The following is a 22,397-nucleotide window of genomic DNA, read 5'->3' as shown; positions in this document are numbered from 1 at the left end:
GGGAAGTGGGTTAATATCCTCTCAAAGGGGTGATACTAGGGATGCAGGACTTTTGAGGAGCTTTGGACCAGTTCTTCTCCTGTGTCTATACCTAGGGATTGGGAGAGTGGGGTATATACCCTCTGTACTGTGAGCGTGCCTGATGGGCATCTCTGATAAATGCTATAGAAAAGTTCACCAATGACCCCCCCCTCCCATCTGGGGTGCCGTGGTCACTTATACCTTGAGGACACCTAAATCCCAGTAAAGCTGAATGTAGTAGGTGAGAACAAAGAAGGCTTAGAGGTGGGAAATTTTTGAGCTCTGGCTATAGAAACCAGGAGGGTGGCTTCCTCTGCTCAGGCAAGAAACAACAGAGAAATGAGCAAAAGGAAGGGCATATATAAAGTTTCTTGGGGAAAGGTGTGGATCTTCTTAGTGTGAAGTTTTTCAGGGTAGGGACTAGAAAGATTTCAAGTCCAGAACTTGGGCATTTTAACTCTGTAGAGTCGGGGCAGGGTCCAGTCCTTAGGGCAGTTAGAGTGTTCTGTGGATGGAACCTGGCAAATGAAGGGTCTCGGGGAGGGGCCTGGCCACTCCTGTGGTTTGAGGGGCTTACAAAAGGGAAAGGCAGAAGAATTCAGAAGAGCTAGGGGAACCTGTGTGATTCCACATCACTCAATAACCTAACAGTCAGTCCCTACCTGATCTTCTATAGAAAGCTCAGTGCCCAGTGCAAACAGCAGCTTGTAGAAGGAACTGCCCCAAGGAAGGCCTTGCCTCCACTGAGGTGGGTGGAGGATTGGAAGGGGGAGGGGAGGAGAAGGGGAGGGAGGAAGGACTGGAGTTAGGATGTAAAATGAAAAGTAAATTTCTTTAATAAAAAAAAGCATGAAAAAAAAGCATGGGAAAAATTAAAAAATATAAAAGGGAAGCAGGCACAATACTCACCCCGCGAAGTAGAGGAATGAATGAGTGTTTCCTTGTTGATCATAATAATTTGAATTGGAGGCTAGACTTTGTGACACAGGCCTAACACCCCAGACTAAGATACACAGCAAAACCCACATTTTATTTGTCTGTTTGTTTGTTTTTAATTTGGAGGTGTGTAGAGTTTTGCTTTATTGGCGAGAGAAAAGAAATTTTGTCCCTCCACCCTCAGGATTTCTCTGGCAGCCGACAGGACTTTTCCGAGCATGAGTTTCCTTCCATGGTTGCGCCTTGAAGACGCTTCTTTGGAATACATCGTGTTTGATCTTTTTAATTAGTTTAGGGGTTCGGGCTTTCTCTCTGAGATTTTGTCTTTTCTAGTCCCTTAAAAGTTTTTCAGGGTTTTGCCGTTCAGAATCAATTCCTTATCTACCCAGGGCCCTGGATGCATTGATTCTAAAAACTTCTTAGCAGCTGCCAGTTGATATTAATTTAATAATCTAATCTTTATTATGTTGCAGGAAGAGAATGCCTCCTTAAGACACAGCAGCACCATTCTCAATAATATACCCGGGTTGTATCTTTCTGAATATGCCATGTCCAATAGCTAAGGCAAATCTCTTCTGCATGTTAAATCATATTTTATTATTACTGTCGTTGCTGCTTTTTAATAATCTTTAATAAGCAACAGAACTGATGAGGCTATGAATGAGATTCCAGTTCTTGCTTGTTGATTTAAAATAGAAATTGCTTGCTTTACCTTTATATTAATCTGCCATTTTGAATGTAGTTTGAGAAGAAGCTCACTTAATAATGGAATGACTAATTGATTCAAATAAATGAGACACATTGTTACCGTTACATTAAAAGAATTTTCCTGCTTGTTAGTCTTCTTGTTATTACCAATATTTGGCTGTTACCATGGCTACATGCTCATTGGTAGGAAGAAAGATTTAGAGAAGCCCTTGACATACTTGGAAGTCTAGAGACTTCTGGTCTGGACGTGACTTGGCTGTGCCTCGTGTCTCCTCACTTGGTACCATTTAAAAAGTAACAGAAGCAAGTCCATGAGACATGGAGATAAGAGACACCCATGAAACTGGTACCCTAAGAGAAACCAAACTAAGGAGCCAGAGGTAGGGCACTGAAGACATGGGCTAATAACATGATACCACTGCCCCTGCTGGTAAAGGAAGGCTCTTCATATGGTGCTGTTACTTCCAGGATTGCCTAAGCAGCGTGGAGTTGTTCTGTTTGCAGTTTAACTGTAGACGTTATTTTCATAAACAGAGTTAGCTCTTTGAACGTAGAGTGATGTTTATTGAGAGGCAAAAGCTTAGGACACTGGATCCTGACCGTGTGACTTCTAATTGACACCACATCACTGCTCCGGTGTGGTCCCAAGAGGAAGCTGCATTCATACAGAGAAGACAAGCCAGACAAACGGAAGCTCTTGTCACTCAGACCCAAAAATGGAACTCTGGATAGGCTGGAGTGCTCCTTTTAAATACTGTGTCTTTGTGGGTTTTAAAAAATTTAAATATTCTATCTTTGTTCCTTTATGAAAGTAGAACACGAGAAGAGAAAGAGAAACACAGTAAGAGAGAGACTCTGGGGTAAGCAAGAAGGGCCATGAACACTGTGCCCAGGCTGTCACAGGGAACACCTTTGTCCAGGCGTCTCCTCCAACAGCTGCGGTGTCATTGGAGGGGCTCCATCAGCCGCCCTACAATGAGCATTCAAATCAGCAGTTTCCTCTGCTTTGTAGACACAAAGGGAAACATCTTCACATATAGACTGCTCTGCTGACCACATATTCTTGTGTGTGTGGCCTTCCATTGAATTGCAGATGGCATTTAAACATCTACAAATAAGAGAACTTGTGTGACATTTGTATGGGTTTGGATTACCTCACACAGAATGACTGTTTACAGCTCCATACGATCACCTATAAATTTCACAATTTTATTTTTTATAATGACTGAATAATAGTCTCTTATATAAATATTTGCTCAGTATATATCTGACAGAGGGTTAATTTGTAGAACTTACAAAGAAAAGTAAATATCAAGAAAAACAAACAACCTAATTTAAGAATTGAGCATGGAACTAAATAGAGAATTCTCAAAAGGTGAAAAACAAATGACCAAAAAACATTTTGTTTTTACATTTTCAACATCTTTAGCTACCAGAAAAGTACAAATTAAACTTACTTTGTTTTTTTTTTTTTAAACCCAAGTCAGAACAGCTAAGATCAGAAAACAAATGATGATAAATTCTGTTGTGGGTGTGAAGAAATTATTACTGCTAGTGGGAGTGAGTGCATATGGAAATTAATGTGGAGGTTTGTTAAAAAAAAAACTAAAAATAGATCTACCACATGATCTAACTATATCACTCTTAAGCATATATCCAGCAAACTACTGTAGAGATATTCACTGCTCCGGTGTCCATTGCTGTTCAGTCTAAATGCCCATCAATTGGTGGATGAATAATGACAATACAGGATATTCACACAGTGGAATAGTATTCAGACATTGAGGTATTTTCTTTTTCTTTCTTTTTTGTTTTGTTTGTTTGTTTGTTTTGTTTTGTTTTGTTTGTTTTTCAAGACAGGGTTTCTTTTCTCTGTATCTTTGTTTCCTATCCTGGAACTAGCTTTTGTAGACCAGATTGGCCTCGAACTCAGTGATCCACTTGCCTCTGTTTCCCGAGTGCTGGGATTTAAGATGTATGCCATCACCGCCAAACCCAATATTGCCTGCCTGCCTGCCTTCCTGCCTTCCTGCCTTCCTGCCTTCCTGCCTTCCTGCCTTCCTTCCTTCCTTCCTTCCCTCCTTCCCTCCCTCCCTCCCTCCCTCCCTCTCTCTCTCCCTCCCTCCCTTTCTTCCTTCCCTCCTTCCTCTTTCTCTCTCTCTCTCTCTCCCTCCCTCGCTCCCTCCCTCCTTCCCTCCCCCCTTTCTTTTTTCTTTTGTTTTTGAGACAGGGTTTGTCAGTAGCTGTGGACTCAGTCCTGGAACTTGCTCTGCAGACCAGGCTGACCTCGAACTCACAGAGATCCGCCTGCTTCTGCCTCCTAAGTGCTGGGATTAAAGGCGTGTGCCACCACTACCCAGTGATATTTTCTTTCTTACGTGAGTTGAAAATTCATTTTTGTAGGCTTCTACTTATCTATTACTATATAACAATCACAAATAAAACAATACCATTTTAATAGCCGTCATCATACTCGTTTCATAGGTGAAACATTTGGGCAGTATTCAGCCGGATGACTCTGTGTGATGTCTGGATGGTATGCATGGGGTGGTCTGGAGGATCAGCAGGGGCCTCACGCCAGCGTGGTGTCTTGGTGGGGATGGGTAGAAGAATGCAGTCAGCCTAATACTTGGACATGGAGTCTCAGAGCTTCTCTCTGTGGCCTCTTTGGATCCCAAGAGCCTAAATGAAAACCTGCCAGTTCTCCTAGAGCGTAAACTCGGAATAAATATAATGTAACTTCCACTATCCTAAATTGAACAAATTTAGAAAATATAGTGTATTGCAAACTGTGTTGGTTTGAATGAAAATGGTCCCCATAGATTCGTATGTTTGAATTATGCAAAGTAGCCTAATTGGAGGTGCCTCTTTGGGGGTGGGCTCTGGGGTGTGAAAGTCCCACACCAGGTCCAGCATCTCTCTACCTGAGGCACATGACTCAGGATATAAAGCTCTCAACTTCTGCTCTAGCGCCATGCCTGCCTGCTTCCTGCCACGATGATCCTACACTAACCCCAGTGAAAGGCTTCCTTTTATAATAGTTGGGTTAGTCATGGCGTCTCTGCACAGCAATAGAACAGTGACTAAGGCAGCGACACAGCTCAAAAGCAGGAAGGGTGAAGCAGTAACAGTGCTCACTCCCACAGAAGCACTTCCTCAGCAAGGCTGCCCCTCCTGAAACTTCCATCACCTCCACAAACAGCGCCACAAACTGGGACAAGTATCCAATGCATGTGCCTACTAGAGATACTTCTCACTTAAACCACCGCAGGCAGTTCTATTACCTTTAACTCTGAGGCACTTTGCAAAGGCTAACACTCATGTGAGGTCTGAATGGTTAAAAATAGTTTACCCACAAAGCAGTCTGGACTGAGAGATTTCTGGAGAAAATTCTGTTTAAATTTTTGCTGTTGGTATTCAGATTGGACAGCTCATCCTAAGTCAATTACACTAACTGAATATTTTTCACATTAGGCATAAAGTCGTACTTTGTATGTATTCCTGACCTTGGAAAGAATCTTGTAATGAACATGAACATGGGGAAGCAAGTTAATCAGGAAACATGGAAAGTCAGTTCTTTCTGGAAAGGCTTATTATAGATGCAAGAAATATGATTTAAACTTCACCTCAGTTTTTTTTTGTAATATTCAAGATGATATAAACTTCATAAAATAAAAAAATGTAAGAATATATGGAGAGATGGCTCAGCAGCATCTACTGCTCTTGCAAATGACCCTGGTTCAGTTCCCAGCACCCACACAAAGGCAACAACCATCTGTAACACCAGTTCCAGGGAATCTGGTGCCCTCTTCTGACCTCCTCAGGCGCCAAGCACTTACAGAATGCAGGCAAACCATTCATGCACATAAAATAAATCTAAAAGGAAATGAAGAAATAAACCTTAAATAATATTGAGATGAGTTTTGTTTTGAATGAGCCTCAAGGCAGTAAGCCAAGTTCAATCCCCCTGGAGCATCCCTACCCCTGGCAACAAGAGGGTTCAAGTTGGTCTATGTATGAGGAATGGCTAAATGAAAATTAGTTTTCACCGTGTGACTTGGTCTCATGAAAGCTGTGAGGATTGAACCTCAAGGGCCTTGGGAAGAGACCCTGGGTGTGTGTTGTCTGCTCGCTCCTCTGCACACCCACCTGTTATAATCACATCAGTCCTCTCCACACAGGACCCAGCATGACTGGCTCTCCTCTTGGTTTCCCACAGCCCTCTCATTGCTGCTCTACTCCTGCCTTACCTTTTCCCATCCTGGAGCATTGAGTGCCCTGGTTCTTTTCACCACTTAGTTTCCATGGCAACCAATCATGGTAGGTCCTCAAGTTTCAGGTAGTCTTAAGTTGTAAAGTAAATGAGAATCACATAGTTCTATCTAGAAAACACTACGGGACATCTGGTGACTCTATCGCATTTGTTGTGTGGAATGAAGGCATGGTTGAGATGATGGCGGGAGCAAGATTCATTAAATGATGTGTAGCGCAACGCCTGCTCTACACGCTACGTGCTACGGTATGGTTCGGAGTCGGGCAAGGGCCTGGAGATTGAAACACACACACACACACACACACACACACACACACCACATACACACAGACAGAGACAATAGTAACGCCAAGAATTCCCTTTTTTGTGTTCCAGGGCAGCTTATACAGGGTCTCCTTGACTAATGGCCACACCCTAACTCTCAGCTGCTAGCTCACCAGAAACCACTCCCTTGCCATTGGGAACCCCTGAGGGTCTCATGCTCAGAGCAGCTGCAAAATTAGTTGTTTGCTCAGAGCATCTGCAAGCATAGGAAAACAAGTTGTTTACTCCGGCAGGCTTGGAGTCACAGGAAATTCCGGGTCTGGGGGGCCACGGTCCCCAACAATAATGCAGCCAAGAGGCTTCAGTATGCTTATCAGAAAACAAAAGAAACCTTTTAATCAAAATTATCAACAGGTGGTCGTGCTCTGAGATTAGATATATTGTGAACTTTAATAAAATAAATGCTGACTGAATGTATCTTAAATATTTGAAGCCATGGGAACATAAGTGTTCTATTTAGTCAATCTAATCCCCAACACGAAACCAAAAATGTCATTTACAGTTTGCAACCACAACCACAGACAAATCTTAGAACATTTTAAGAGTTATTTACCAGGGCCAGAGAGCTCAACAGTTGAGAGCACTTGTTGCTCTGGCAGAGGACCTAGGTTGGTTTTTCAGCACTCACATGATGCCTCACAACCACTCAAATCTCCAGTTCCAGGGGCTCTGACCCCCTTTTCTGACCTCCAACAGGCGCCAGGTACACAGGTGGTACATATACATTCATGCAGGCAAAAGACTCATGCACATAAAATGGAAGTAAAAAAACCACAAAGTACTTTAAAATTTTTTATTTATTATTATATTGTATGATTTGTGTGGGCACACATGCATGGTGCTCATGTGGAGGTCAGAAGATAATTGCACGTAGTTTTCTCCTTCCACCTTTATTTGGATTCCAGGGACTGAACGCAGGTCCTCGGGCTTTCGAGAAAGCATGTGTGCCTTATGAGCTGTTGACCAAAATTTAGGATATTCCCATCACTCCAAAAAGAGACTTTGTGCCCAATCTAAATAACTCCTTATCTCAACTCCCTAGCTCAATTAACTACTAATCTACAATGTCTATTGATTTGCCTGTGATGAATATTTCTTATAAGTGGAAGTCTAAAGTGCTGTATGATAATGTGGGCATTAGAGCCTCTCTCTCACTTAACCAATATTTTTTAGAGGCAGGCATTCATTTGAGGCATATATGCGTGCTTTATTCCTTTATATTGCTGGAATAGCATTCAATTGTATGGACATACCATTCTTGACCAATTCACCAGTTAGTTACTATTCAGGTTATTTCTACTGGGGGAATATTACAGATAATGTTCCTATAAGCATTCACATAGGAGTCCTTATTAAAACATGGGTTTCATTTCCCCTGTGTAGGTAAGAGGAATCCTTTGCTTATATGGTAAGTTTAACATTTTAAGAAAGTGCTACTTATTTTGCAAAGTGATTACATTATTTCACATTCTTACTAGCTATGGTTGGAAGGAAAACTGTCTTCCATAGGCTCCCGTTTTGTTCCCAGCTGAGGGCAGGCCTTGACATAGAGCCTGTCTCTCTCTCTCTCTCTTTCTCTCTCTCTCTCTCTCTCTCTCTCTCTCTCTCTGTGTGTGTCTGTCTGTCTTTCTCTGTCTCTCTCTCTCTCTCACACACACACACACACACACGTGATATATATATGTTTAAGGGTTGGGGATTTAGCTCAGTGGTGGGGTGTTTATATAGCAAGTGAAAGGCCCTGGGTTCAGTCTTAGTATCTAAAGTAAATAAATTACAAAAGACTACATGTGTGCATGCGTGCATGTGTACATATAATAAAAGGCATCTGGCTGTAAAAGTGCTTCATTATAGTCATGTTCACTGGTAAGTGACAGATTTTAGGTATATGAAGTGGGCTTTGTCCAGTAGGCTTACATAAGAGATGAAGATTGTTTTCAGCATCCACATCATTGAGAACCTTTGTGTACACCTGGCTAAGAACTCTCTTTGTGCCAGGTTGTAGAATCCTCTCAATGGGTTCAACAGTCCCTTCGCTTTACAAGTAGAGTCTGGGTTCAAGGAGGCTGAATTCCTTGCCCCACTAAGCAGGCAGTGGAGGAGCCTGGGTTTCAGTTCCTGAGCCCAGAGCCCAGGTGCCTCTCCTTACTGTTACCCCAACCCTATACAAGACCTAACTATTCCTTATGAGACCTACAAGGATTTCATAGCAATGGCTGATGACCATATGCCTCTATGACCAGCGTGACTAGGAGGGATTGTTACACTGTAAGATGAATAAACTACTTCTTCTGGCTGCACTCACCGGGTTAGGGCGACATGTGGGTTAGGTTGACATGTGAAACAGTCATTGTGACTCATCAGAGGAACACAGGGAGAATTAAACTAACGTTGATGCATACCTGCCAAACGCTGGAAAGCAGGTCAGCAGCCCTCAGGAACCTGTGACCCAATGACACTGAGTAGTGTGACCGCAGGCTCCAAGGACCCAGCTTCCCAAGCCTGGCAGGCAGCTGCGATCCAAGAGAGGCCAGGCTCCAAGATGGGCTGTTTTTCTGCCCATCATTCTTTGCAGAAGCATATCGAGGAGTTGAGCCTGGTGGATTCGGAACGCTAGTTGGGTTTTTCTTTTCCTAGCAACAAAATTAAACCCGCACGCAGGGATTTATCCGCTCTTTTGCTCATCTTGGTGTGAACAGTGCAGCTAAATCCCTGCACACAGCACCAACGCTGTCTCCTGGCTAAATGTGGCTAAACACAAGCAGAAAACACTAAGTCTTGCTGAAATCAACACACAGGACCAGTCCCTTAAAAGTAGTGAAAGAATTAATTTCACACTGTCAGATAAATGCAAAGGATGGTGGAGTCTGAGATGTTCTTTGGAGGAGTCTTGGGGAGAGGACTTGGAGTGCCTGAACCCATTCTAATACCACTGATAATCTCATGAGACTGTATGATAGACAACTTGGGAGTTGTTGTTTTTTAAAGTCTGCTTGATATATGAAAATTTTTAACCGGCAGTGCTCTTTAGTGTTGGGAGGAAAAAAAAATTATGTGGCTCGGCCTTATTTTTTTTTGTCATCTCTTGGAAACAAATATATGATTTAAATAAATGCCAAATGAGAAGACCCTTCAATTTTAAAAACTATCTTTTATTTATTTATAATGTGGGGGTGTATGGCATGGGGGTCAGAGAACAACTTTCAGGAATGGATTCTCTCTTTCTATCTCCTTGAATCTCTTTGTAGGTTCCTGCTGCAAAAATATACTTCAGTTAGCTGGCTTGAGGGCTTCTGGCAGCTTCTCCTGTCTCTACGATCTCCCCACCAGAGCGCTGGGATTATAGATGCATGCCGTGGAATCTAGTTTGTATGTGGATTCTGAGGACAGACCTCTTCAGGGCCTCCCTCCTACCCTTGAGCCATCTCCCTGGCTCGCACCAGCCCAGTGTTTAAAGTCAACATGAAATAATCTTGGTTTACCCCAGCCTAATTTTGTTTTTACTTTGACCCTCTGCTTTATGCTTTGTTGTTGTCGTTGTTTTGTTTTTTTGTTTTGTTTATTTGATTGTTTTCCCTAAGAGTAGATGACTCAGCAGTTAAGAGCAGTCCCTCCTCTTCCAAAGGTCCTGAGTTCAATTCCCAGCAACCACACGGTGGCTCACAACCATCTGTAATGAGATCTGGTGCCCTCTTGAGGAAGAGACCTAATCAGTATTCCTCATCAACTTAGACCATGAAGCCCCATACAAATGGGCTGCCCATGCAAGTTTCAGCATTGCCAGGGCATAGATTTCATTCATTCATTTCAGCCCATGAACCACTTGCCTGAAAAATCACCGGCAGTTCTCAGAGTCCACTGCTCAGGACTCCATTGGGAAGGCTAATCTGGAAGGCTAACTGGAGAAACCGTGAGGATCCTGGCCAACGCTTCCAGTCTCTATGGAAGAGCTTCCTTCTTCCCAGCCTCCTATTCTCAGGAAAGGAAGATGCTGTTTAGCCCTGAGATTTTCTATGGGGAGGTAATTTCCAAGGAGAATGTTCAAGAAGAGCTACAGATGAGCACAGAAAGCAGAAGATTACACGGCACTGCCTAAATTCGACTTAAGGAAAGTGAAAATCAGTGTGTCCACTAAGAATGGGGTGGGGACATCAATAGTGAGAAAACAGAAGAAAACAAATCAAAAGGCAGGAGATGACTTCCCCAGACCGCCTTGTGCTAAAGGAAAGAGTAATGAAAGCATGCTATCAGTAAAACAAAAGCAAAACACAAAATGCTTAAGATAGAAATTGCAATCAAATTACAGAGATTACCAGTCAACAAATACGTTTTAAAATGGTTACCTAAACACTGCTGGAAACAGATGGCAGACAGTTTAAAAATTAAAAGAGACCAAATAAGGTGTTCAGGCCATGATGACACAAAATAGAATTACTGTTCCTGAAGCAGTACTCAACAGAAAATGAAACTTTTTGGAACTACAGTGAAGAAACATTTTTTTTTTCTGAAGTGAAAAACAAAATCTGTTCTTGGAAGAGTAGATTACTTAGGTGAGACATCTTTTATATTAAACAATAGACATTAATGAAGGCATTTTGCTTGAAGGATAAAGATTTTTCTGTAGCATTCTCGCAGAAAATTCTAACCACCTACAAGTGGAAAAATGGGACTGGGCCCCTTGTTTTCCTCAACACACAATTGAACATACCTCCACGCTTTGGTGGGAAGAATGCAGGACCGGATGATGTTGTAGGAGGTCAGGCCATCATGCAAACTGGAAGGTTGGTGTCAGACTTTTCTGAACACAAAAAGAAAATAATAATAATTTAAAAAAAAGATGCAAGAGTAAGTTGGGAAAGGAAGAGAGAGGGTGAGAGAGAGAGGGAGAGAGGTAGATACCCCCCACATTTTTGTCAAAAATCTAGAGTGTCAAGAGAATTAAAAAGCATCTATTTTTTTCTAGCAGCTTTTTCCATCAAGAATTAGATTTTCAAATTCAAAAAGATCCCTCACCAATCTGGGCAGAATTAAGAAGCCAGAGACACAGAAACACTGGAGAAAGTAAGAGAGGAAAAATAAAACCAGTACCAGGGACAAACTTCAAAGTTTTCAGTTTTCTGAGCCCCATGGCATCATCAATAACAATAAAAGCAATAACTATCCCTGCCTGGAGGAATGGCACATGCCTGTAATCAAAACACTCAGGAGGCTGGGGCAAGAAGGCCACACATTCAAGGCCAGCCTGGGGTATGCAGCAAGAGACGAATAATTCTCCCCGAGGGGAGACTAAGAGAGAATGATCGCACAGATACTGTGCACAGACCCTGCTGTGTCTTGAGTGCTGGAGCCTGCAGTCTTCCTATCCTTGTCCCCTGAGAGCAGCCCTGGGCAATGTGGTTTGTTTTGTTCAACTCAAACTCATTTTAACTTCTTCTGCTGTTGTGGTTTGTCAGGTTGAAGAATGTATGGCTCGAAGCTAAATATTTCCAAGCAAATTGTTCTTTAAAATACAGTGTTGTGTCAAGGGCCACAGACATGGCATTAGAGCTAGGCTTCAGTTCTGTGGTTCATCGTTGATGTTGCTGTGTGCATGGTGTGTGTGAGGTGCACACAGGCCACGCCAACTGAGTGGAGGCTGGAGGACAGCTCTGTGGACTCTGCTTTATTCCTCCACTTTTACTCGAGTCCCAGGGTTCGAACTCAGGCAAGCCATTTCGCCGACCCTCAGTTTGTGACAGTATATGGTTCTGTTTAATCTTTCTGGTTTGTCTTTTTTTCCCCCTCTAGATTAGGGGCTGAAATTGAAATTGAAATTTATGCCCTGGCAATGCTGAAGCATGCATGGGCAGCCCGTATATGGTGCTTCTGTTGAACTTGTTCATATTGGGTTTCATGTTCTAAGTTGATGAGGACGACTTCCCAGGTCTCTTCCTCAAGAGGGCACTCATTACAGATGGTTGTGAGCCACCATGTGGTTGCTGGGAATTGAACTCAGGACCTTTGGAAGAGCAGGCAGTGCTCTTAACTGCTGAGCCCTCTCACCAAAGAGGTTAGGGGCTCCTGTGGTAAAATGATTAATACCATTTTATTTAGGGATGCTCGCATATTTACATATGAAATAGCAACAAAACTTTCATACCTACAACCATAATTGCTTCCTTAGGAGGGGCTCTTTCTTACCTGCTGGGCATCTTATTTCCTGGGGCTGTGTGATGGGTTAGGGTTTGTAAATCTGAGCTAAATTACTTGCACATGAAGGGGAAAGAAAGGGCTGGAGAGGTGGCTCGGCATTAACAACATCCATTACTTTTACAGAGGACCCAGGTTTGGTTCCTAGCATCCACACGGTGGCTCCCAAACATCTGTAGTTCCCATTAGGCAATCCGATGTATCCTTCTGACCTCCTGTGACCACAGGCACGCCCACAGTGCACAGACAGACATGCAGGCAAAAACTCGCACATGCAAAATAATAAATCTTTCAAGGGGAAGGGTAAGAAAAGATTGGAAGTAGGTTTGCAGGTTAGGAAGTAAGGGGAGAAGGGATGCGAAGTTAGGGTGCTCCTGGGAGAAGCCCTGGATAAAGTGGGTGTTCATCCTTTCTTCTGCTTGTGGGCCATAACTTTCCTTCCTGACCTTCCAGGTCACTCAGCCTTTTTCTGTGAACTCAGAGTCACTCACCGTGCTGTGCAGGGGCTGGATCGGGTTGGGCAATGAGGGTGATGACGTCCTTAATGGTTCAGTGGAGCACTAGGGGCAGAGGCAGAAGGCTCCGAGGAGATGCACCCTGGCTCTCGTGTGGATTTCCATGGTTTAACCCTCTGCCAAACTGTTTATTCAGACAGTCTAAGTGGCTAGGAATCTCTCACCATGTAGAGTCTCCAACAATTCTCTGCTTGGTAGCAGTGGGGATGAGAATGCAGAAGACAGAACAGGACTGCATGGTTGCCAGACTCCTCCCTGCCCCGCTGCCCCCATCCTCCACCATCGATGATTCTTGGTTCCCCCAGAAACCACTTACGCTTCTGTAAGCTCCAGCCTCCTGATACAGAGTTTTGTCTTGAGAGTTTGTAACTTGTATGTGAATTCCGTGAGCCTCCCTCCTTATGTCCATGAGGAATGCTTCCGTTAGGAGGAACAAGCTACACCGTAGGCATCAATCCTGCACCTTATGTGTTTTCAGCAGGGCTATTGATATTGCTTGCTTGTCACAACAATGATAATGCAATATTTACAACAGTTTTAATAAATGAAATTAATTTATTTGACTAGAATTAAGATGACATTCTGGATAATTCCAGAACTTCTGGAATAATAACAGACTCTTTTTTTTTTTTTTTTTTTTGGTTTTTTTCGAGACAGGGTTTCTCTGTGGTTTTGGTTCCTGTCCTGGAACTAGCTCTTGTAGACCAGGCTGGTCTCGAACTCACAAAGATCCGCCTGCCTCTGCCTCCCAAGTGCTGGGATTAAAGGCGTGCGCCACCACCGCCCGGCTATAATAACAGACTCTTAGGGCTGGATGAGATCTTGGAGGTCAGTCATTCTGTTTATCATTATTTTAGGTTTGACTCTAGCATCCTGTTTAGTCCGTCGATTTGTGCTTTGTTGTAAAAGATAATTGCCCTACTTTTCATTTGAACGAATTAATGTTGCTTTATTTTCCTGAGCAACAAGGAAAAAAAACTGAGTCGTGTTGTTCAGACTTGAACCTTGATTCCCGTTGTATCCGTGGGTCCTACGGACGCCGGTCCAGCTGATGGGAGTAAGCCACTAACTGAGGACTTTTAGAAGGTTGTGCCCCACGTGCTTTCTCTGCCTCCTGGTCACCACCATGTGGGCAGCTGTTGCCACACACTTCCACTGCCTCAGTCAGTGTTGCTCCTTGCCCCCTGATGCCACCACAATCTGAAAACTAAGGCTCAGACCTGCCTCGCCTGACAAAAGCAGTTTCTGGTGGGCGTTTTATCACATGATGCTAGAGTAACTAACACAGCATGTGCTTTTGGTCCTTTAACTTTTGCCCTCTCTGAATCATCATTCATTCAATCAATCAATCAATCAATCAGAAGCTTCCTCTCATATGCTCAGAACGTTTTCTCCGCGGATAGCTTGAGCTTTCCCCAGCCTTTCCTGTCTGAGAGAGAGTCCGGTTGTCATCGTCTCCTCGAATTTCAGCCGTAGTCTCTGAAACTTAATGACTCTGTTTTGCTTGGTTTGGAATTTCTCTTCCTGTGGTTCCATCTAGAAACTTCGTTCAGCACAGCATTGAGGTAATTGTGGTCTCACCTCCTCTCTTTCACTTCTGTTACGTATTACGGACCCACGCTGCCAAGGTCTTTAAACCATGGCTCCATGCATTCCTGCCTGGTTTTCTAGTTATTTAAGGGTGAAAGTGAAATCTAATCACCGTGGCCAATGGTGGAATTATTTACCCATGAGCCTAGCCAACCCTAATTCCTTGGCTCTGAACCCCTCACTCTAACTTCCCACACAGACAAACCCACAGAGAACTATGTGGCTGTTTCTGGACTTAGGTTTCAGTGAGTGAGAAATCTGTGGCTTCCACAGTGTTGGAAGAACAAGAAAGGAAAGTGTTTTCAATGAGCTTTCCAAGGTCGTTAACGCTGCGACCACAGCACTGGCGGGAGGTCCCTCCAGCCAGACCGCGATACTCAGATTTCTCACTTAACAGTTGTTGATACGATTGGGACTGTTGAGTGATGTGGAATGCAGGGTAGGAGCTCCACTTCAGCACATGAAGAATCCTGGGAGATGGCGGGAGATGCTCTCGTTTCGACCTCCTTTGTTGCTGGAAACAAATCAATGTCACCATCAAATTTGCCTATGGGATGATGAGAGTAGAAACGACGGGAGCTCCGTCCCTGGTCCCCAGGGAACCGGCCACGGGTTGGACAGAGGGAGGAAGGTGGAGTCGGGGACCGTTCTCCAGTTGCTCTACTTTCTCCGTCTGTTACAGATGAACCCTCCCTTGGCATCTGTGTGTGCATGTTGTGTGTGTGTGTGTGTGTGTGCTCGTGTCTGAGCTGACTAGGCCAGGCTAGCCAGCTTGCTGCAGTGTTGCTCTATGTCCGACTTCAGGATGTTAGGACTGACCCACAAGCATCACGCCTGTCTGGCTTTTTCCTTGGGTTCTAATGACCCAGACTCTGGCTTTCGGGTTAGAACGGGAAGTGTACCATCCACTGAACCATCTCCCAGTCCAAATTCCCTTTATGAGCCCACACCTGGGCCACAGGGCACCTGTGTGAACGGATGCGTAGATAGGAGAGAGACAGGGTGCCCCTCTTCTGTCTCATCAGCGGTGGTGGGTTTGCCTTTGATGGCAAAGAGGTGATGCTTGTTAAATGCCGGCTTTGAAGCTTTTATTGTAATTATATTTTGGTTACAGGGAGTATTTTTAATTGGGTGTTTCGGACTCATTTGGAGTTGACAGAATCCATATAACTTAGCAGATTACCTTAGGAGGCTCAAACTGCGTGTCTCAAAATAGAGCCTAGGAAAAAAACGGAAAGTAGAATCTGTGTTGGCTTTAAAATCCACTTTGAGCAAGGGAAATTTACAGCTTGCGCTGCCTTCTGAGTCCCTGCTGCTGATGCTGCACTTTGGGCGACAGGCTGTCATTTCGGGGCAGGTTTTTTTTTTTATTTTCAACGATTTGTTCAAAATAAGATACTAACTCTCTTTTAAGAAAATTTTAGGCTGAATTATCTTACCAAAACATTTTCTATGTCATGCTAAAAGATTAAATTTACTGCATCAATGATGTTTTAGGAAAACCAGCTATAACAAAGTGCCCTAAATTCTCGAAAAGGCAGGAAGGAGCTTGCAGTCCATCAGAGAGCCTTGCTGCTCCTAAGGCTTTGTGACGCTTTTAAACATCGCCACCTAGTGGAGTCCACTAGCCATACAGGCACAGTGGCACTGTAAAACCCTATCCTTGAGTCTTTGAACACCAAGGTTAGCTACTTGGAGCCTAGGGCAGGAGGATTGGCATGAGTTCAAGGAGGGGCTAGACTACACAGCAAGACTCTGTCTCAAATGAAAGGGTGGGGGAGGTTGGGATGTAACTCAGTGGGACTGCAGGTGCCTAGTGCGTCCAAGGCCTTAGTCTGGATCCCTAGCACCAGGCTGGCACGGGAGGTGGCAAATGGACCATTCCTGGTGTTCTTCAGCCTACTGATAAATGAATTCCAATTCTAATTCCTACGTTGATTTATTTGATTATGGGTATATACTCAATCAACTTTCCAAAAGTTACTTATTGATTCCCTACCCATGAATGACTGTCTTTTGCTTGTCTCCTTTCCCACTGTCCCCTTCACCCCCAGCCATGGACTCAGATGTTTACGTTTAAAATAAGGTACAGTGTTTTCCCACGTAGAAAAGGGAAGACAAATTCTTGCATATTCCCAGTATAAAATTGCTTTCATTGCACTTTGACTTATAAAGTCAACAATATCAAACTTTATACATAGTTTGCTTCAACTATAAATATGAAATTGCTGTAAAGCTAATTACAAATACACAAGACAAATAAATTACAAGTGTGTGTGTGTCCCTATGTGTGTGCTTGCACATGAATCTTCAAGTGTCTATGTGCACGTGTGCATAAACTCTCAAGTGTATGCGTACTCATGTGTGCACACAAATATGGAATCTGGAAATTGACATGAGGCGTCTTCCCCAACCACTCTCCATCTGAGATCTCAACAGGCAGGGTCTCTCACTTGAGCTCAGAACTCACCAGTTCTGCCAGCCTAGGCAGCCAGCTTGTTCCTGGGACCCCCTGCCTCTGCCTTCCAAGGATGAGATTGCAAGTGGGTCACCACGGCAGGCAGACATTTGTGTGGGTGCTGGGGATTCTAAGTCTAGTCCTTTCCACACTGAGCCATCTCCTCAGTCCTAAGTGTGGATATGTTTTGATCCAACAAAAACAATGATTTGGGCTGAGTCCTGGGAAAATCTCTTTGGGGAATCTTCCGTTCCATTGGCGTTTCACCTGCTGGAAAATCAGTCGAGTCCCTGAGGGTGGCTAACATTTTTTTTATGAATAATGACATTTATTTCAACTGTTTCATTATTTAGCAGAGCAGACCTGCTTAATAGCAACCTGCAAACAATTGTTAGCAGATATTTAATAATGAAGGAGCATGACTTCTCCATTTGGCAGAGAACCGCTGCTGGTGGCTGAGTATAAATTCGAATCTATGCGCTGTGACAGGTGACACCAAGTGACTCGTCACTACTTCCCTGCATCTGAATAACTGCCAAATCCTTATCCAAACAGTGAGCCTGAGCATGCTGTGGCCTTCAGCTATCTGCCACTGTAAACACACGTGCAGATTTGGGTATGGGTTATAAGGTGGTTTTCTGAGCATTATAGATAATAAACACATTAAAAGGACAAAACACAAACTAGAACTTGAGGTGACTTTTCTTGTTGGTGATTCCTTTTCTTAGTAACTTATTTTTTATTTTATGTGCACTGGTGTTTTTGCCCGCATGTATGTCTGTGTGAGAGTGTCAGATCTTGGAGTTACAGACAGTTGTTAGCTGCCATGTGGGTGCTGGAAATTGAGCCCAGGTCCTCTGGAAGAGCGGTCATTGTTCTTAACCATTGAGCAATCTCTCCAGCCCTTTGTTGGTAATTTCAAACAGACACACTTTCAGGGATCTATCTCTAGTTGGCATTTCTTGGCTCTGGAGGTGCAGGGATCCAACTAGAAGTAAACACCTGAGCAAAGAAGCACTCCATAGACTCCTAGATGGTGAAGATATCAGTTGAAAGCCAGGAATAGTGGCTCAAGTCCATAATTCTAGCATGTGGGAAGCTGAGGAAGGAGGACTGCAGTGAGTTCGAGACCAGTATGGACTACACAGTGAATCACAGGCCAGCCTGGGTTGTGGTTACAGTTACAGATTCTGTCTCCAAAAGCCAAACACTAACAAACCAACCAAACAAAACAAAACACAGATAAGGCAGCCTGACTGCCTAATCTCAAAGGATTTATGGCAGGTGAACTCTTGCCAAATGTAGTCTTAGGTAGAAAGGAACATTCAGCAGAGGGACCAGCTCAGTACTTCATCGTGGATACACCTTCTGCCTCCACTGGGAAGTTTCAGATTATACTGGTTTCTGTGAATCTCTAAGGAAGTAAGAACATCAGGAATGATGCCCTCTCTCACATCTTCACAAAGTTTTCCTATCAACATGGGAATGTTTTCTTCTTTGACATTTAACAAATATTATCTTGTTTGGTAGGGTGACACAGTTAACAAAATTTAACTGTGTCTATGGCATGCGCATGTGAGCATGCATGTGGGCACGCATGTGGGCATGCATGTGAGCATGCATGTGGGCATGCATGTGGCAGGCAGAGGACAACTTTGTGCAGTCGGTACCCTCCCACACACACCTTTACTTGGTGAAGTACTTTTCTATTGCGGTGTTAAACACCATAACCAAGGGAACTTACAGGAAAAAGTCTGTTTTGCCTTATAATTCCAGAGGGTTAGAGTCCATCATGGTGGGGACAGCATGGTGCAGGAGCAAGAAGCTGACAGCTCACTTCTTAAATGGTCAGCTTGAAGCAGACAGAGGGAACTACGAGTGACACATGGCTTTCTAAGCTCCAAGCCCACCCCCAGTGACATACTTCCTCTAGTTAGGCTGAACCACTGAAGCTTCCCCAAAGAAGACCACCAAGTGGAAACAACCACATCCAGGTTCTTTAAATTTAACTCAGGCATGCAGAGCAAGCACTTTGCCTGCTGAGCTATCTTACTGACCTGTGGGTGATACATTTTCTTCAACTAAAGAATAACCCACATTGGAGCACCGGACAGAAATCTCAAGGTCCAAATCAGGAGCAGAAGGAGAGAGAGCACGAGCAAGGAACTCAGGACCGCGAGGGGTGCACCCACACACTGAGACAATGGGGATGTTCTATCGGGAACTCACCAAGGCCAGCTGCCCTGGGTCTGAAAAAGCCTGGGATAAAACCAGACTCGCTGAACATAGCGGACAATGAGGACTACTGAGACCTCAAGAACAATGGCAATGGGTTTTTGATCCTACTGCACGTACTGGCTTTGTGGGAGCCTAGGCAGTTTGGATGCTCACCTTACTAGACCTGAATGGAGGAGGGTGGTCCTTGGACTTCCCACAGGGNGGGGACTTGATTGGGGGAGGGGGAGGGAAATGGGAGGCGGTGGCGGGGAAGAGACAGAAATCTTAAATAAATAAATAAATAAAATAAAACAAAACAAAAAGAATAAGATAGAAGAATTTTGTGGGAGCTAAAGGAATTATAAACACTAATCTCATGTTCAGTCATTTGGCTTGAGCAGTTCCTAAAGTGAAGACCCAAGGCTCTTTAGTAGGGACTGAAGGGGAGAAGATTTTGATGTGGAGCCAGCCCATCTCTTACCAGGACTTAATCTTATAGCCAAGCATTGCCATCAGATTAGTCTTCCTTCTACAAAGCCATGAAATCCATGGCTTCGTCTTTTTGTTTTCTCTAACACACCTTGCCAGGGAAAAAAACCAAATTCTCTTCTGTGCTTTAAAAACACAGCTGGGAGTGTAGACTCTTTTTCACCAGACACAGTCAAGCAAGTTTACTAACAGACACCTTTTCATTTCATTGCCTGGCTTCTTCTCTCTGCCCGCTAAGCCATATACCTTTCCCAGGCTTGCAGGCTGGCTACCCAGGTCTTAGACAAACCTCCACTTCTGGCTGTACTTTCCAGATGGGAGTGCCATCTGGTGGGACAGTCTAGAAGTCAGCTCACTTCTGCAGTCCATCTGAGTTCGAGTCTGTCTTAACAGGCTCTCTCTCTCTCTCTCTCTCTCTCTCTCTGCTTTCTTTTTTCAGTCTGAGGTCATGAGAAGGAATGGGACACGATGGGTAGTATCCAGTGGCAGAAGAAATATATTTTCTTGAAAACATTAATTTCATTTATTATTATTATTGACTACTTACTAATTTGTCAATGTGGGAAGTAGTCTATTGTACACCGAGAATTACGAAACCCCAAATTGAACCCAAGGATTCAATTCATTTTAAAAATTGTAATTCTTGTTTGTTTGTTTGTTTCTGTCTGTTTGAGACAGGTTTCTCTGTAGCTTTGGTTCCTGTCCTGGAACTTGCTCTGTAGACTAGGCTGGCCTCGAACTCACAGAGATCTGCCTGCCTCTGCCTCCTGAGTGCTGGAATTAAAGGTGTGCGCCACCACCGCCCGGCTGAAAATTATAATTCTTGTAAGCATCATTTGTAGAAGAATCTATGGATACTAGATTCAAGATGGCTTGAAATCCAATGTAACTATGGCCTGAGCTTGTTTCTTTTTCTATTTATAGTCAATTTGATACTGCCTTTCATGTCTTCATTTACTAAACACAAACTATCCGGGTTTTGTATTGGTCATCTCCTCCAAGGCCCTATCAGATAACTTGGTATCATAGGCGTTTTCAGCCCTGACACGTTGTGATCTGAGACTAATCCCAAGAGCCACATTCTTATTAAAAGTTCAGTACTAAATGCTTAGAACTCAGAATGTGTCTGGCTTGGTATTTAGTTAAGTCTGCAACATTCTGAACTTTCTGTCTAGAATAAGGATATGGAGGGGTGGGAACGTGTATTTGGGTAAGCATAAAGGGGAACAATGGGGGTTTTTGTAATGACTACAATATATTTCTTAAAATATGATTTATTTCTTTAAAGTCAAAAATTGGAGCCAATAATAAAACTGTTCATGTAAGCCTGGTAGGAAAAAAATTTTGTTAAAGTATAAATAAAGAAAATAAATCTTAAGCTATTGGGGCCGCTTGTGTGCAATCCACAATCTTCCTTGAAGGGGCACCCCAACCCAGCCAGTCTCAGGACCTGAACTGGAGATGAGGCAAGACCCAGGGGGCTAGGCTCCTGGGGATTATTCCTACTTGAGGATCAACTATATCCAGATCTTGTTATAACAGAGTCAAGATCTGTAGATAAGAAAAGTTTTACACGGAGGTCACAGAGATTAATAATAGCTTAAACAATGGCCCAATACTTCAAGGCACAGATTTAAAAACAAAACGTTAAGGTAATTGCAAGTATAAACAAAAAAAGTTTAAAAGAAAGGAGTACAGTGAGTCCAAGTGACCCATCACACACGATTGCTAACTCACTGACTGTGTTTTCTCCACCCAACAACGCTTGCCTCCTACAGAGAAGTCAGTTCCAGACTTTGGCAAGGCTGATTTATAGGCAGCAAGACAGCTGTCCACAAGGGGGCGCAGCACTCTTTGAGCAGCCCACAGTTATAAATCCCTGCACTGGTGAAGGGTTTTAGAGTGGCCTGCCAGCTCTTCCTGTGTTCGAAATTAAAGTACTTCTTTGAAGAAAATGTCCCCTTAAACTATTTGTTACTGTAAAAGGCAATCTGTACAGAAAAACTAGAAAAATGTCTGTTTTTTTTCTTATCAGATTTCAAAATACTGAGTTGGTTCCTAAGACTATCCATCCAATAGTCAAAAATGAGGTATTAAAAATGTAGGACCCAACTATGCCAAGTTCAATAGAGGCCCGAGTCTCAGTAGTTTACCCTAAGACAATACCTGGTTCAAAAAAAAAAAAAACACACACACACACAAATTGAGACCACCAGGCACCACCCAGGAACAGGAAATTCCTAATGCTCCAACCATTGTAAATAGAATCACCTGCCAGCACACACCCATGGCTTCTTACCAGGACACCCCTAGACAAGGGGTCTTGAACCTTAGAAATTCCTCATCCCTATCTTTGTTATGATTAAAAAAAAACCCAACCCCATCTGAGCTCAGGGCTCTCTGATCACACCAATAGATTGGACACACAAAGAGTTCAAGTTGTGAACTTGTGTAAGACTAAAGGCTCAGCTGCTGGTAGAGGCACACACCTTTAATCCCAGCACTCGGGAGGCAGAGGCAGGTGGATGTCTATGAGTTTGAGATCAGTCTGGTCTACAAGAGATAATTCCAGGACAGGCTCCAAAGCTATAGAAACCCTGTATCACAAAACAGAGGGAGAGAGAGAGAGAGAGAGAGAGAGAGAGAGAGAGAGAGAGAGAGAGAGAGAGAGAGAGAG

Source organism: Alexandromys fortis, unplaced genomic scaffold (genome assembly GCF_014885135.2).
Source record: "Alexandromys fortis isolate MF-2015 unplaced genomic scaffold, M_Fortis_MF-2015_v1.1 scaffold_2_26212498_36691700, whole genome shotgun sequence".
Classification (NCBI taxonomy): Eukaryota; Metazoa; Chordata; class Mammalia; order Rodentia; family Cricetidae; genus Alexandromys; species Alexandromys fortis.
This window is presented reverse-complemented; position numbering follows the sequence as displayed.